We start from the raw sequence: 12,376 nt of genomic DNA, 5'->3' as shown, positions 1-12,376 counted from the left end.
CCCCACCCCCTACAGTGTGAGGTTCAGCTGACACAGTGTTTGTGAAGGGGCTTTATGAACTCTAAGTGCTGTGTAGGTGTTATTTTTTTTTCCTCCCTTCCATTTGAGAGGGTGCTTTGCAGCTCCCCTTAAATGACCCAACACTTTGCCCTTGGTTAATAAACACATTGGTGCATAAGCACTCAGCTAATAATGGGAACTACGTTAGCAATGCATGGTTTCCCTTCAATAGCAAAGTGGGCCATTGTGAGCTAAACTGTAGCTGTGATGTTTACAGTAATAAGTTTATAAGAGCAATTGCTACCTTGCCCATTTTTCTAGTACGGCATAATGGAGACAATTTAGGATGATTAGATCCATAAACTGAAAGTTTGAAGGAATGGTCAGAGAGGAGACTGAAGAGAATTGAGTGCCCGACATCCTGAATTTGCAATCAGATTAGGAAAGAATAGCTCTGAGAATAGCTTCCATTTATTTCAGGTTGTGCCATACCCCAGTCATTTTCTAGGACCTTCTCTAAGGCTTCAACAACGTTGTGATTTATATATGCAACATTGTGATTTATAAGAAATATTTTTTTGGTCATTCAAATGATCAAAATATATTCCTTATATATTTGGTTCTCATCCAGGGTTTCTGGCTTATATATAGCTCCTAAACCTCTTGAAGTTTCCTGTGGTAAGGGCAACAAAAGTACCTTTTTTTATGATAATAAGGTGACTTTGGAAAGCTCTTAGGTAATCTAAGGATGGGGGGTGGGGCTTGTTGCCAGGAGAATCAAGCCTGTGATTGGAGGGATGGAACTTTCAGTTTTACCCCCAGACCTCCGGGGAGGGAAGAGGGGCTGGAGATTGAATCAGCCAATGACCAATGACTTAGTCGTGACTATGTAATGAAGCCCCCATAAAAACCCAAAGGGCCAGATTAGGAGAGCTTCCAGGTTGGTGAACATGGGGGCAGGAGGGTTTGGAGAGAGTGGTGCCCTGGAGAGGGCTTAGGAGCTCCACACTCTTTCCTCACACCTTACCCTGTGCATCTTTTCATGTGGCTGTTGATTCATATTCTTTATCATATCCTTTAATGAACTGCAAACCAAAGTAAGTGGTGTTTCCCTGAGTTCTGTGAGCCACTCTAGCAGATGAGTCGAACCTGAGGAAGAGATTGTTGGAACCTCTAATCTGTAGACCGTAGGTCAGAAGCACAGATAAGCTGGGGGCTTGTAATGACATTTTGAAGTGGGGTTGGGGACCTTCTTGTAGGACTGTACCCTCAATCTGTGGGATTTGAGGCTATCTCTGGGTGGGTTGTGTTAGAATTCAGGTGAATCCTGGGATGCCCTGCTGGTGTCCGAGAATTGCTTGGAGTTGTAGGTGTGGTGACCACCCCCCCCGCCCACCATGTTGGATTGGGTAAGGACACTTAAAAGAAGCCATTACCATTTTTATTTTACAGACGAGGAAACTGCGACTCAGATGTTTAGGTCACCGGTCTGGCCTCCCCTCAATTTTAGTTTTCAGAGTATGGACTACCACCTAACCAGCTGCACAGGCCAAAGTGCTCTGAGTTGGCATTGATGTACTCCTTTCTCTCACTTCTCTGATCCAATTCATCATGAGGACCTAAATGATTTTAGTTCTTAAGGGTCCCCTAGATTCTGTTCACTCTTTCTATTCACATCATCACTAGATCTTGCATGAATCTTGGCACGGGGCTTCTACCAGTGTACCAGTGCCCATGCTGTCCTCCAATCTGTTCATGGTTGGGACTGATCATGTCCTACGTTCCCCATGCCACTCAGAAGGAGGGGAAACCTCCTAACTGTGGTCACAAGTGCCTCTCCATTGCTCACACCTCTCCATGGTCCCCTCCTTTGCTCCATGCTGTGCACACTCACTCTCCCAGATTGGACATGGTCCATCCCAGCACTGCACCCTTACCTAGGATGCTGGCTCTTCCTCACTTTGCCCTCTTATCCTTCTCATCTCTGCTCCAGCTGCTCCCCCTAAGGCAAGCCTTTTCTGACCTTTACAACAAGGACACACCCTCCTGGTGGATCCCCTCACAGTTCCAGGGAACTTCCTTCCCAACACTCACAACAGTTGCTATAACTTGGGTAACAGGTATGTTAGTATCTGTCTCTGCCTCCAAAGTGTAAAGTCAGGAAGGCAGGGCTGGTCTCTGAGTTCCTAGAGCCTAGAGTGCTCAGCGAGATATTGTTGAGTTTGTGGGTGACTTGGGCAAGGCATTACAGCTAGGAAGTGATGGACTGGGGATTTAAACTCATTTCTTTCTGACTTTAAAGACTTTGCTCTTAATACCATTCGCTTTCGGGCAGTGCCATTCTAGCAGCAGGACTGATAAGTGTACTTTATACTAAGATCAAACATATTTTGGTTCCATCAGATAAAGTTTGATAAAAATGGATTATTAAGAACAGATTTGATAAGCCAAGCTGCCTGCCCAAGGTTTGAGGATTTTGCATCAAAGACNGGGGGTGGGGGGTGGCTGGAGGGTGAAGGAGAGAGGCTCCTTCAATGTTGCCCTTGACCCTTGACTTTTCTTCATTCTGCGTGGAGCTTCTTACCCTGAGTGCAGTAAGATAATGATGAATTATCTCTGTTGGACTGTGTGTGTTGGCTTATGTATGAGTGAAGCAGTTTCTCTGAACCAGTGAAGTTGTGTGCAATTGTGGAATTTGTAGAAAATTCCAGGTAGGCCATGGTGCTTTGTCCTAAGTGCCATGCCCTTCCCCATCCCCCTCCCCACCCCAGAGACCACTTCATCTTGAACTTGCTCTTATTTACCCCTGGCACTGCTGGCTATGGTATGGAGGGGAGGAAGAGAGAGGCCAACACTAGCTCCTGCTTTCACTTCTGCTACAAATGAGTAAATGGAGTTTGATCAATCCTTTTAAGCTCTCTGGGCCTCAGTTTCCTCATCTGAAAAATCAGAGTGAATAAAAAGGCCTGAGTTCCTTTCAAATCGTACACTCCATTCTCTGTCTTCCTACCGTTGAAATACTCATGGAAACCATTGTTCTCTTACTCTCTCTGGTGGACGTGATAACTTCTGCATTGTCTGTTGGTGACATCTCCAACCCAAATGACCCGTCGAAGAAATGAAATCTTTAATCATTTCCACCCGGTAAGTGCAAAGGCTGAAGGGAAGCACTAGCTGTCAATAGCTCTGTGGATGGCAAATTAATTCAATGGGACAGGATCTGTGCGAACACGTGCTTATACAGCCATAATTTGCCTTTCATTTTCCTTTGCAACTTAAAAGAAAGTGAATAATTTCCAATGAGCCTCTCATTTGAACATACTGAAAAAACATGTCATTAGCAAAAGGAGCATTTAGTTGCTTGATTACCGTGTTTCTCCAAGTATGAGGGACAGTTCTTTTTTTTCAGTTGGGGGTAATTAGCCGAGCAGGAAGATGCAAAATCTTGGGGGCAGTAAAATCCTTGTAGGTCTCATGTGGGTGTTGAGACAGCAAAGTGAGAAGGGGAGAGCTTATGAGGCCATTAAACAACTAGGGAAGGGGTCAGCTCTATTTCCTATGGTTAGTCAGTTAAAAGATACTAAAGCAAGGGAAATAAAACTGTGGATGGAAACATGTTTATAGGATCTCATTAGCCCAGGCAAAGTGCAAAACAGAAAGGAGTAAAAGTGATATAAAATTTTAAAATTCAGTGTTTGATTTGCTTATCTGCTTCTGATGCCTTCTCACCATCACAGTTACATTTGCTTTCTTCTTGTCTAGGGCCACCTGGCTTATCAGCTACAAGGGTGACCTGGGCAAGTTACCTAAATTCTCTATATTTTCAGTTTGTACACCTTGGGACAATAATCTTAGATTTTTATATCTTGAGATAATGCTGTTCAGATCTCCTAGGGTCATTGGTTACATATGTGCTTTGGAAAAAACCTGTCACCAAGCATTGCTGAGGGCACCTGCTTTCTGGGGTTTGTCTGTTACCAAGGGGATGGACTGGAGAGCAGTGTCAGAGGAGGGGATGGTAGAATTGTCCTAGATTCTCTTTTGCCCTGGAAAGAAAACATTGCTCTTATATTTGAGGACACCTTTCTGTGTAGGCATACGGAAATCCTAAGGGTGTCAGAGCTTTGCATTCATTCTAGAGCTACTTCAAGATTTTGGGCAGTGCCATTGGTTTGCATCACAGATTTTAGTCAACAGGCTGGTCATGGCTTCCCTAACATGCAATAATCTTGTCGATGATGCGAGTTGGTAGGCTGGGATCACATCTTTCCCTTCAGGCTGGGCAGTTCCAGAAGGGCAATGTGAAAAATTTAATTAGAACATATATCAGTGGTAATAAAGAATCTATCTCTTAAAGGTTTCCTAGGAGAATTCCTGATGATTTATAAAAGACATAGCATTGATTAAATGACTCTGATGCTTCCTTCTCCATGGAGACAACTCGGGTCACTAGGCACTTAGGACCTTATGTTCTCCTTTGCCAATAACCCCCTCTCATAGAATTTATTTAGGGAATAACTCATGCTATTTAACTCAATATTTTGTTTAGCAGGGCTAGCATTCATGGAATATCAATATAAATTGCACCATCATACCAGACTTCATTTAAAAATTATCTGGTCTAATTCAATTCTTCTTTAAGAACAGATTTTTTTAAATATATGTAACTTAGTTTATCATTAGGACCATGAACATTTTACAATGCTGGAAAAACTTACTTGAATTTCTTTTCATTTAAAAGCTGTAGCCTTTTATATAAGCCAATGTTCATAAATATTGTACTTTTCCACTATAGAAAAATTGGTGTTTAGAGCAAAGTATGAGCAAAAAGCCACCCATCACCTCCAAGGATTAAACAATTGTTAATATCTTAGTCTAATTCTGGTCATTTTAGCTGCAATTGTGTTTCATATAGTTTCATCAAATGTCACGAAAATTGTATATGTATTACTTTTAAAAATTCTTTTAATGTTTATTCATTTTTAAGAGAGAGAGAAAGATAGTATGAGCAGGGGAGGGGCAGAGAGAGAGGGAGACACAGAATCTGAAGCAGGCTCCAGACTCCAAGCTGTCAGCACAGAGCCCGATGTGGGGCTCAAACCCATGAACTGCGAGATCATGACCTGAGCCGAAGTCGGATGCTCAACCGACTGAGCCACCCAGGCGTCCCTGTATTACTTTAAAATAACATATTTTTGCTGTTATAAATGAAATACATGTTTCATATGTACAAATAGAACACCTAGAAAAACATAAAAAATTAAGGTCACTTAGAATCTTCCCAGTTAATTACCATTAAAATGTTGGTATATTTTCTCAGAATATTCTTTTCTATGACTTTTCTCTTTTTTTCTTCCTATTAAATTCTTCAAAAATACAGAAAAGACAGGGGCACCTGGGTGGCTCAGTCGATTAAGCCTCCAACTTCGGCTCGGGTCACGATCTCATGGTTTGTGAGTTTGAGCCCTGCATCAGGCTCTGTGCTGACAGCTCAGAGCCTGGAGCCTGCTTTGGATTCTGTGTCTCCTTCACTCTCTCTGCTGCTCCCCTGCTTGTACTCTCTTTCTCTCTCTCTCTCTCAAAATAAAAAATTTAAAATATTTTTTTAATAAAGAAGAAACAGAGACTAATGTAACCGACACCCATGTATTCAACATCAAGGTCTCCAAAGTCTGGATATTTTTCTACATATATTTCAGATTCTTTTATTTATTTTGTGTTATTCACTGTCCCTCTTTTTCCCTTTTTTTGGCAAAATGAAACACTACACATACAGCTGATGCTCCCTGTGCTCATTTTTATCTTTTCAAGATTGATCCATATTGAATGTGAAACTCTAGTCTATTTAATTTCATTGCTGACTAATATTCTACCATATGGACATAGCACCCCATTAGCTCTACACTATTGCCACATGTATTTCCATGTAGGTCTCTTAAAAAGCATTTCTTACATGTGTGGCATTGCTAACCCGGGGGGCAGGCTTGTCTCCCACTTCACCAGGTACTGACAAATTGTTGAAAGTGGTCGTAATAATTTTTATTCCCATAAGTGACATTGGGCAGCTCGTTTTGTTTTTGGCTTCCATTGGTATTGCTAAGCTTTAAAGTTTTTGCTAATCTTAAGAGTGTAACATGGTTTCTTTTGTTGTATGTTACCTATACTTTATTAATGATGATACATGTGACTTTTATTTCTGAGTCACAACTGGTATGGATTTGCTTTTTGATTCAACTCATTTATTGAGGACTTGTCAAGTGCAAGGTTTTCTGAGGTTGCTAGGCAGGGCTGCCGCCATGTTTGGCTGCTCAGATCTACCTTCTCCAGCTCTCCACCACCGTCAGTACTGCTGTCTTCTGCATCTAGAGTTCTCCTTCTCCTCCCTGGGAAGGTTCTGGCTATAGAAATCAGCTGCAGTAACAGGAAGGATTCTATTAAAACAATGCTGTCATCTTGTTACTTACTAATCATGCCGACCATAAAATATACTTAATTATACAAGTTATACATGAAACCAGAGGATATACACACAATACCAGAGCATATAAAAAGTGCAAATCCTCTTCCAGTCTTCTCCCCATTATCCACCAAATAACCACTTGTAGATAACCTGTACGTTTTCCTTCCTATTTGTGTTTATACACAAATTCAATGAATATTCTCAAACTTGTCTCTTGAGTTCATGTAATTTTTTTCTAACTTTTAAAAAGATGTCTGCCACTTTATTTTATTTTTTTTAATGTTTTATTTATTTCTGAGAGAGAGAGAGAGAGAAACAGCGTGGGCAAAGGAGGGTCAGAGGGAGAGGGAGACACAGAATCTGAAACAGGCTCATGGCTCTGAGCTGGCTGTCAGCATAGAGCCCAACCCAGGGCTCAAACCCATGAACTGTGAGATCATGACCTGAGTCGAAGTCGGATGCTCAACCGACTGAGCCACCCAGGTGCCTCGGGTTCATGTAATTTTTTAACTTAATGTGATCTGTCAACATCTGTGCAGTATTCTATAATATGGAGGCACCACAACTAACCAAATTCTCCTAATGATGGGCTAAATTTAGGCTGCTTCCAGTTTTCCATTTGTAAACAGTGTTGGGGTAAATGATGTTGGGGAAAATGTCTTTGGACATCAGTATAAGAACTGCCTCAGGAGATTTTTTGAGTTCCTGGTGAATTGGTGACTTTTAAGCAGGTTTTGGACATAGTACCTAGATTCTGTGAACTTTATGTTTTGTATAAAATGGCAGAAGTAATAGTAACTGCCTGATAGGGTAGTTTTTTTTTTTTAAGTTTACTTATTTATTTTGAGAGAGAAAGAGAGAGAGAGAGTGAGCGAGCAAGAATGTGCACATGCAACCAGGCGAGAGGGGGAGAGAGAGAGAGAGAGAAAGAATCCCAAGCAGGTTGTATACCATCAGCCCAGAGCCCAGCTTGGGGCTTGATCCCACAAACTGTGAAATCATGACCTGAACTTAAATAAAAAATTGGCCACTTAACCAACTGAACCACCTAGGTGGCCCAGGGATAGATAGGGTAGTTTTGAGGATTGAATGAAATAATGTATACAAAGTCTGTACACAGAGTTTGGACCATAGTAGAGGTTCAATCAATGTCTTTTTTCACCTCTTCCTCCGCTAGCAAAAGGGAAGTGTCAAAAACAGGGAAATGAAACACATCGTACTTTAGTCAGGAGCTGGAATTGTTCTCAAATATCTCTAACAGGTTCCTGTGGAAAGAAAGATATGTTTTACATTCAGAATGTAAAAAGAAGTATAACAGAGGGAAAAACCCTTCAATCCTCTGTGTGAAAAGCCATCATACTGACTGTATTTCTCAAATGGTAAAGTGAGGCATAAAGGCAGCTCTTGACAATTCTTGCTTTCTTGCCATCATTTTTGCACTGCTTTTATTCTCTTGTCTGGGAATAATTGTATCAATTATTTAAAAAATAACAATAACAGTATGCAGAATTTCTGGAATGCACTGACTCTAGTAAGAAGGAAACAGAGATGGTGTATTTTTTCCCTTTACCCTTCAAAGCTGCTCTGGGGTTCATTTTTATCCATCCTTTAGGTGAAGACTTCGGCATCCCATATATATATATATTTTAACAGCCTTAGGGTTTAAGAAATTCTATCCCATTTAATTTCAAAATTTTAAAATTTCATCCAATTTAAAACTTATCCTTCCAGCATATTTTAATGCCTAAAAAAAATCAATGAGAAATAATGAAAAGAGGCATATCTAAAATTCAATGGATAATTTAAAGTGGCATCATCAAAACTATGTAAATATCCCCAAAAAAGTCAGAAAAAAGGAACAGGGACAAAAATACGCTAGGACAAACAGGAAACAAACAAAATTGCAAAGCAAATAATAAAAATGATGGACATAAATTCAAACATGTCATTCAATCACCAGTAAGCCAATATTTAATAAAATTAAATGTTAATGAGCTACCCACTCCAATTAACATGTAAAGATTGCTAATTGTTTAAAAAGCCAAGACCCGGTTAAGCGTCCAACATTGGCTCAGGTCATGATCTCATGGGTTCGTGGGTTCGAGCCCCTCGTCAGGTTCTGTGCTGACAGCTCAGAGCCTGGAGCCTGTTTCAGATTCTGTGTCTCCCTCTCTCTCTCTGTGCCCTTCCCCCAGTCACGCTCAGTCTCTCTCAAAAAATAAATAAAAACATAAAAAAAATTAAAAAGCCAAGACCCAACTATAAGTTCTCTATAAGAGATTCACTTTAAATATAGAAATATAGACAAATTAAAATAAGTATATTTAAAAATATACTATGAAAACAAAATGATAGAAATCTGGAGTAGCTATGTGGACAATATGTGTTGTAAGTCAAAAAGGAAAAGAACGATATTGGAGCTCCTGGGTGGCTTAGTCGGTTAAGCGACCGACTTTGGCTCAGGTCATGATCTCACGGTTCATGGGTTCAAGCCTTGAGCCAGCTCTGTGCTGACAGCTAGCTCAGAGCCTGCTTCAGATTCTATATCTCCCTCTCTTTCTGACCCTCCCCTGCTCACACTGTCTCTGTCTCTCAGAAATAAATAAAAACATTTAAAAAATTAAAAAAAGAACGATCATTTAATGATAATAAAAGAATCAATTCATCAGGAAGCACAAACATTAAAAAATGTATAAGTACTAATTACAGAGCTTCAATTTATATGAAGCAAAATAAGTACTAATAGGTAAGCCACAATTTTTACTGGTGATTTGAATACCCATCTCTCAAGCAATTGACGGATCAACTAGACAAAATTTAGCAAAGACAGTTAATCAGAACAACACTATTAACCAACTTGAACTAATTTATGGAAGACTATACCCAACAATCACAGAATACACATAGTTTTAAAGTGCATATGGTATTCACCACCACATGGTAAATCAGAGTCTGAGTCATAAAAAAAAGATTCAATAGTTTAATCAGCTTGAAACCATACACAATATATTCCCTGGCCACAATAAAATTAGAATAGAAATCAGCAATAAGATATCTAGGAAAGTTTCGACTATTTGGAGATTAGATATAATCCATGAGGCAAAGAAAAAAATCACAAGAGAAAATAGAAAACATTGTAATCTGAATGGTAATAAAAATACAACATATCAATGTTCGTAGAATATAGCTAAAGTAGTGCTTAGAGGTAAATTTATAGCTATATATGCTAATATTAGGAAAAGAGAAGAATCTTAACTCAATAGCCTGAAGAATATAGGGAAACAAAAAAGGCAAAGAAAACCCAAAGGAAATAGTATAAACAAAATTATAAATTAAAAATGCAGAGATTGGACAAATGAAAACAGGAAAGAGAGAAAACTAACAAAGCACAAGCTGGGTCTTTGAAAAGATTGTAATTAGGGGCGCCTGGGTGGCTTAGTCGGTTAGGCGTCCGACTTTCGCTTAGGTCATGATCTTGCGGTTCGTGGGTTCGAGCCCCGCGTCGGGCTCTGTGCTGACTGCCAGCTCAGAGCCTGGAGCCTGTTTCAGAGTCTGTATCTCCCTCTCTCTCTGACCCTCCCCTGCTCACGCTGTCTCTCTCTCTCTCTCCTAGAAATAAATAAAAAAAAAACATTAAAAAAATTGAAAAGATTGTAATTAATAAACCACTCATTACTCTGATCATGGAAAAAAAGAGGAGAAAACACTAATTCTTGATATCAGAAGTGGAAGAGGGGTTATCACTACAGATCCTATAGACATGAGGAGGATTAGAAAGTATCATGAAAAACTTTAGAAGTTGAGGCCCCTCTTTTCCCCTCTGGTGGCTGCTCATAAACCGATCTCCAACAACAAGTTCTTTGGAGGATTGCAGAAAGTTTTTGAACATGACAGTGTTGAACTGAACTGCAAAATGAAATTTGCTATCTACTTACCACCAAAGGCGGAAACTGGAAAATGCCATGCGCTGTATTGGCTGTCTGGTTTCACTGGCACATAACAAAATTTTATATCAAAGTCTGGTTCTCATCAAGCTGCCTCAGAATATAGCCTTGTTATTGCCCTTGTGGCTGCAGTATCAGAGATGAGGGCTGGGACTTTGACACAGTTGCAGGGTTTTATGTGGATGTTACTGAAGAGCCTTGGAAAACTAACTATAGAGTGTACTCTTATGTAACTGAAGAGCTTCTCCAACTCATAAATGCCCATTTTCCAGCGGACCTCCAAAGGATGTCTATTTTTGGCCACTCCATGGGAGGCCACAGAGCTCTGATTTGTGCTTTGAAGAATCCTGGAAAATATAAATCTGTATCAGTATTTGCTCTAATTTGTAACTCAGTGCTCTGTCCTTGGGGCAAAAAAGCCTTTAGTGGATGCTTGAGAACAGATCAAAGTAAATGGAAAGCTTATGATGCTACCCATCTTGTGAAGTCCTATCCAGGTTCTCAGCTGGACATACTAATTGATCAAGGAAAAGATGACCAGTTCCTTTTAGGTGGATGGTTACAACTTGGTAACTTTATAGCTGCCGGTACAGAAAAGAAAGTTCCTGTTTTTAGCTTATAAGAGGGTTATGATCACAGCTACTACTTCATTGCAACCTTTATTACTGATCACATCAGACATTGTACAAAATACTTGAATGCATGAAAAACTTTAGATAAGAGAATTTGTTCAGGATTATAAAATTGTAATAAATAGTATGGCAGGAAAAAAGGATTTCAAGACATTGGATTTCATGGTGCTAAAAATGCATCATTCCATAGTTGAATCATTTTCTGAGTAAATATATAAAACCTGGGAAAAAAGAGACTATTATGAACAACTTTACAGGGACAAATTCAACCGTGTGGATGAAATAAACAAATTTTTTAGAAAATACATCTTATTACAACTGACATAGGATCTAGCAGAAAAATTGGTAAAAGCTTCTGCTAATCAAAAGGTACATTAAGACAATGAATATGCAAGCCACAGACTGGGAGATTTATAAATCCACTTTCTGACAAAAGACAAGATCTGAAGGTATATAAAGATTTTTACAACCCAACAATAAAAAGATAAAAGAACAGCAACAACAATCTTTTCTTCTCCAGGAGAAGGAAAGATTTCAGGATACACTTCAGAAGGTTGATACACCAATGGGAAAAAGTGCTCAATGTGATTACTCATCAAGGAAATACAAATTAAACCACAACAAGGTGCCGCTACACACCCACCAAAATGCTTGTTTGGGAAGATTAAGCAATAATGTTGGTAAGATTGTGGAGTAACTGAAACACTCCCATATTTCTGGTGGGAATATTAAAGTACAATGACTTTAGAAAATTTCTGGAGTTTCCTTATAAAACTATATACTTACCCTATACATCCAATAACTTCACTGTTAGGTATTTACTCAAGATTAAGGAAAATGTATATTTAAAAAAAAAACCTGGTAGGGGTGCCTGGGTGGCTCAGTCTGTTGGGTGTCCAACTTCAGCTCAGGTCATGATCGCACCACTCATGATTTCGAGCCCTGCGTCTGCCTCTGTGCTGTCAGTTCATAGCCTGGAGATCGCTTCCGATTGAGTCTCCTCTCTCTCTGTCCTCCCACTCACATTCTGTCTCTTCCAGAAATAAATAAACGTTAAAAAATAAAAAAAATAAACCTGGTAGGAAAACATAGTAATTTTATTTATACAGCCCAAAACTGGACACAGTCCTGGTATCTATAAACATGAGAATGCATGAGCATACTATATTAATTCATTTGTGGAATACTACTCAGCAATATAAGTAGAAGAACTCTTGATATATACAGGAATAGGGTTGAATATCTAAAACATTTGCTGAAATGAAGAGTTATTACTATATGATTTTTTAAAGCAAATGATTCGATTTACATGGCCTTCTAAAATTTGGTAAACCCAATCT

The 12,376-nt window shown here is 39.4% G+C and overlaps 1 pseudogene; it reads left to right on the top strand.

The window, feature by feature from the left end:
• LOC144240008 (S-formylglutathione hydrolase-like) overlaps positions 1-11,110 on the top strand; it is a 57,579-nt pseudogene extending 46,469 nt beyond the window's left edge.
• Positions 11,111-12,376: the final 1,266 nt, after the last annotated feature.

This window comes from Crocuta crocuta, unplaced genomic scaffold (assembly GCF_008692635.1).
Source record: "Crocuta crocuta isolate KB4526 unplaced genomic scaffold, BGI_CrCroc_1.0 scaffold7, whole genome shotgun sequence".
NCBI classification, from domain to species: Eukaryota; Metazoa; Chordata; class Mammalia; order Carnivora; family Hyaenidae; genus Crocuta; species Crocuta crocuta.
The sequence above is the reverse complement of the archived record's forward strand: the minus strand, read 5'-3'. Positions and strand labels throughout refer to the sequence as shown.